The following is a 5,714-nucleotide window of genomic DNA, read 5'->3' on the forward strand; positions in this document are numbered from 1 at the left end:
GTACTGTTTTTTTTATAATTGACAGCCACGACAAATGATGTAGTCATGTTGACTTAAACATATTTAACTTTACTACTGAACATAAATTTATTATGTAAATTTAAAGTAACTATATCTTCAAGGCTTTAACTAAGCATTAGCTAAAACATTAGCATTAGCATTCATGCTAATGCTACCCAAATCAGCCGTTCAATTATCATAAAAGTATTCCAGGTGCAATTATGCTCGGCACTCTAACATCAATATGTTAACAAGTAACAATTTTCAATGCTAACACATAGTTTCAGTGTTTATCGTGTTCACAGTCTTAAGTGTGTGTTTTAACCTGCTAACCTAGTTCAAATTTGGTTCTACTAGTGGGACTACTTTTATCTAGTTTAATTGGGGAAAAAAGAAAACAAGAGAGACAGTGTTATATAATCTCCTCCATTCACATAGCAAAGAATGAAACCCGTGATTCACTGAAAATCAATCTGGGATGTCAGGAATTCACACACACTGCAGTCTCTCAGACTCAGTGTGTCTCTTGCCAACCCATATCTCATGATGTTCTCACTCACACACACACACACACACACACACACACACACACACACACACACACACACACACACACACACACACACACACACACACACATCTGATCCCCAAGCCTGATTTGAATTCTTATAAAATCATATTAGCACAACCTTAGCATTACTGTAAAAAAAGACACACTCAAACATAGTACACATTTGCTCAGTTAACTTCTTAAAGGTTTTCACGTGGCAACACAAATGCACACACATGAGCACAGACATGATATTCCCAATCACCCACATAATCCCTGTCATCCCCATCCCATGACTTCCATTGGTGCAGAGTAGAGTGGGAAGGAAACTGTTCAAGTTAAGTGGTTGCACGTTCAACAGCTCTGCTCATATGACTGCCGTACCTTCAGATATTACTGCAGAAGAAGCAGGAGGAAGTTACAGACAATGAGCCACTGAGGGCCTGAGAGCTTCCTCCAAGAATGCTGATCCAGTGGCTAACAGTCGTTTCAGCTTGTTCCATGAAAACGTTTTCAAAGGAAAGGGTTATTGAACAATGGTGTAACCGAATTTGGGGTTACTCATCCGTTGTAGTAACAAACACACTGAAGTGAGGGCAAGGAAGTGCCTTCTTACATATTAGCTGTGCAAGGGTCACCTCATTTTTTCTCTCCTTGCAATTGTTTTGGTTGCTAGGAGGTTGCTCTGGCAGTTTCTATTTGACTTGTATACAAACTAAGAAGACTGTGAAACATGCAACACAAATTGGAAAAGAAGATGGTTCTGCCTGGTGAATATTCGCCTCTTATGGTTTGTGTTTCTTCAAGTTTTATTACGACTCAGCTACTAGTTAGTGAGTGAGTGCTTGCATATAATTTGGCATCTTCCATGCAAACTATTGGCGATCAGGGTATCCAAAGCAATCACAAGGTGGTTTTTAGCGTGGCAACTCCTTCGTGACTGATTTCGCCTAGCAACTGTGAGCCCTTTGCCGGAACCAGAATAGCAGAATTTTAAATTGTGGTTTGGCTCTAGTTACAAGAAATCCTCATTGAATAGGAGCTAAAAACCTGCTTCCAGACAAAAAACAATGCCACTGTATTTTAGTTTCAGAAAGATCAAGAAAGATATTGATTGAAAAATTGGCATTTTGGCTAACTTATGCTAATTGGTTGATTAAGGATTTATGACAAGACATGTCCCTTGATCAGTAAAAAATGACAACTACACTAAACATTAAGAGCAGAAGATTAAAACAATAACAGATCTGTAAGAAACATTGACCACAAGTGAATGCCATAAAGGGGATGTTGACACTGGAATGTCCCTAAAACTTCCACAAAGGTATTTTCCGGCAGCCAAACCACTGCAGATGATCTAAAAATAAAACTTTTGATGAAAAAACTTTTAAATGAAACTTATTGTTCTCTCAACCACGAGATAAAAGTGTGATTATTTTTGACTTTTAATTTAACTTAACTTTATTTAAAGATCTCTAGGATCCCTTTCATTCTTGACTATCCCATGATCACCGCCTAGTAAGACCAAGAGTGGGAGTTCTCCCTTGTCGAGAATGTATTTTTTTTATACTCATGTTCTTATATTCTTTATCTTCTGTACCGATATTTGATGAATATAAATTCGATTACGGCAAAATGTAACTTTTCACTCTTAAAACATATTGATGTATCCACTAAATCCACATCACATTCAGCGATGAACTGACTAGTGTGTTTGTCTTGGTAGACAAAGGCTGAAAACACTGAAATAAACAATGGAGCTGTGAGTTAAGCAGGTAAGCAGACTGAAAATGCGTCCTGAAATAAGATGTTGCTATCAGCAAAAGTCTCAGCGTCTTGCCTCGGCCGAGGCTGAATGCGAGTTAAGTCATTGCAGAATTCGTTAACCACATGAGCAGACAGTGGTGTGCTGCAGGCAGGGTGACACTGATTAGTGGCAGCCAGACGCAGCGCTGCGGGACACTGGCAGCAGTAGTCTAGAAAGAAACGGACCATTAACTTTGAACCAATCGTGTCATTTTTCAAAACTTTTCAGTGGTGACATTTTCATTTAAATCATAAAGGAAGTGTTATGGCACTTTTAGAACGGCATCAAATATGTCTGACTTTGGCAAAATAAAACCAAAACAAAAGAAAACACACAAAAAAACCTATGTTTAAATTTTGCTATTTCTCAATAGAAGTCTGAAAATAAAGCATAACAGCGGAATCTTTGTGCTTTCATTTAGTTTAAACTGTGGCTGCTGTTGTTTCCTACATAAGAAGAATTTAAAGTTTGAGTTAATGTCATTCGGTGCACTCCACTGCTGGTGATTTTATAACGGCTGAAGTAACTTAAATTAATTTCTGAATGTCATTAACTATCTCTGCATGTTGACTTTTGGACCATTCATGCTTATTCTTAGCATGCTTCAGGCTTACCTTTACAAAGTAACCCCTCATATTATAGCCTATGATTAAGGCTGTAATTCCCCTGTAATTAAAAGGAATTTTAATGACCTCAAAGCACATTGTGTGCTGTCAGTCTTGTGTGCTGAACAATAACATTCAACATTTAGTATTTACTGTTATTTACACTTAATCAGATTATTGTGATGGTCTTATGTATTATGTTGCTCTCTTTTATTTGATATTACATATTAATTATATTTAACTACAGATACTTAATTGTATGCAAGCTAGAGTAAGGGGGTAACAAATCTGGTTTCTACAGGAAACAAATAAATATACTGTTAGTAAATTAAGTATTCCATAAGTAATTTTAAGTACTGCATAATTTCTTGGTAATTTTGCACAAAACAAATAATATTTCTCTATTTTACATTATAAGTACACTGTACTTTTCAGGGTGGAGGCTGTATTATGAAGCTTAATTTTGCCTAACTTGCAAGTATGTTTAAGGAAAGGAGTGTCTCTTTTCCTGTGAAATACTTAAAACTACTTTTGAAAGTTACATTTGAACAGTGATTGTGAAAGACAAAGAAATTAAGTTGGACTTGTCTCTATCATTAGAAGGTCACACAGGACTGCAAATTTTAATGATATTTATTTTTTCTTGTGAGCTGTGGGAGGAAACTAGAGTAAACAGAAAGAACCCATGCAGACACAGTGGAAACTATTGATATTCTAGGGCAGGGCTGTCAAACTCATTTAAATACTGGACCACATACATCCCACTTTGATCTTAAAGGACCAGTGAAGCGCTCCCTTCTGTCATTGTAAAGAAGATGAACTGTGCATTTAATGCCAGAGATATCTTTATATTAGAAAGGAAGGAGCAAATTTCAACAGCATGTCTGGATTTCCATGTGATAAAGAAATAGTGCTCTAAGCATGACTTTTTGGCCTTAAATTGTAGGAAAAAAAAGTTCCTCTCTGTGAAAAAACATTTCTATAAATATCCATCCATCCATCCATCCATTTGCTTCCGCTTATCCTTTTCAGGGTCGCGGGGGGCGCTGGAGCCTATCCCAGCTGTCATAGGGCGAGAGGCGTTTCTATAAATAATTTCTGTAAAATTACAGAAAGATTTTATAGGAGTTCTTCTATAAAATCTTTCTGTAATTTTAAATAACTTGAACATTATTGTGATTTATCTACTACTTAATTACTTTGGTGAAGTATATTTACGACAGGTCTTTATCTGTCCAGTGGGCCGGTTTACGGTGTCTGCTAGGCTGATTGTGGCCCCCAGGCCTTATGTTTGACACACCTGTTTTAGGGTATTTGTGGGACCTTAGGCCAATATAAATACCAAGTTGATGTTAAATTCATTTCTTATAGGTAAGAGCACAACTAATCGAAATACTTAAGCAGCTAACTAGCTAGACAATATTATGTCTATGACATAAAGAGCAGTGCATGGGCCTACTAGAAGTTCAGGGAATGTTTGCTTGTGGGGACTTTGATATCACATCCAAACACCTGTCAGCAAAGTGAAGACTGATGGTGAAAGAAAACACCCATGCAAGATAGGAATGCTTAATTGTCTGCAAAACTGTGCTTCAAACTAACAGTGACTTAACATTCCAAAATTTCCAGTAGAGGAGTGCTTTAACTAATCTGTAGTGTCAGCAATGCCGCCTATAGAAGCACACACTCATTCAATAAATACAGTACCTGCAGATGTGTGTGGATGCTGGCATCGCTGCATCATCCAATCAACAACTTTTAAATATAAAAAAACCTCTCTGATTAAAAAAATCACTCATCCTGCTCTATGCTGAGCTGCTATTCTTACCAATGCAAGGTTGACTTTTGAAGTCATCTTTATAAATGGCCCAAATACAGCTCTCTGCATAAATGAGATGCAAATGTAACCGGTGTGTTCCTGCGTTGTGTCTGACAAAGAAAGGTAAAAGAAAGAAAGACCTCCAAGTAAATAACTTGCTCGCTGTAGCTCCTCTCCCACAGGGGAATTGTAGAAAAGGGGCAGAGGCCAAAGGGGTACACTGTATTTATACGGTTGCACCGAAGAAGAAGAAAAGATGAGGAGGGGCTCTAACTGATAATGAATATAACTACAGGCTTGGAGGTCCTAACAGTCAGGTATAAAGAACACATTTTGTGTAATTATAACAATATGTAATCTATGACCAGGTTACACAGAGACAGATAGTGTCTTGAATAAAATCACATTCAAGACACTATCCTCTTTGGTGTTGTGTCAGGGAGAGCATCAAACATGCGGAGCTACCAGTTGTGGCCGTTCCTTATGGAAAGGGAGCAGCTGAAAGCTTACGTGCTTGCTTTGTAGCCTACTGTTGAATATTACATAAATTACATACGATTAAATAAAAGATTCTAATTTACAATCAAAGGTATTTAACTACACATCTCATAGGCGACAACATGCATTGCTGTTGCTGGTCCAGTAGATGGAGCAGTCGCGCTACGCTTTTGACTGACTTTACACATTTGTTAAGTTAGAGAAAGAGTGCTAAATTAAAGCCGGAAACCCAAAAGAGAACTATTTTTGTTTTGACGTACTTCACTCTTTCATAATTTATATTCACGGTAGTTATTATCCTGCTTAAATTCGCGAATTAGAAAAAAACTGCATATCTAAAAATAAGGCACACAATTGATGCCCTCGTTCATGTGCGAAATGTGGCAGGATATTTGCCATGGTCATTTTTATTTTGAAAATTGCGACAGGAAGTCG

The sequence above is a fragment of the Simochromis diagramma genome, unplaced genomic scaffold (genome assembly GCF_900408965.1).
Source record: "Simochromis diagramma unplaced genomic scaffold, fSimDia1.1 OVJJ01000348.1, whole genome shotgun sequence".
In the NCBI taxonomy this organism is placed as follows: Eukaryota; Metazoa; Chordata; class Actinopteri; order Cichliformes; family Cichlidae; genus Simochromis; species Simochromis diagramma.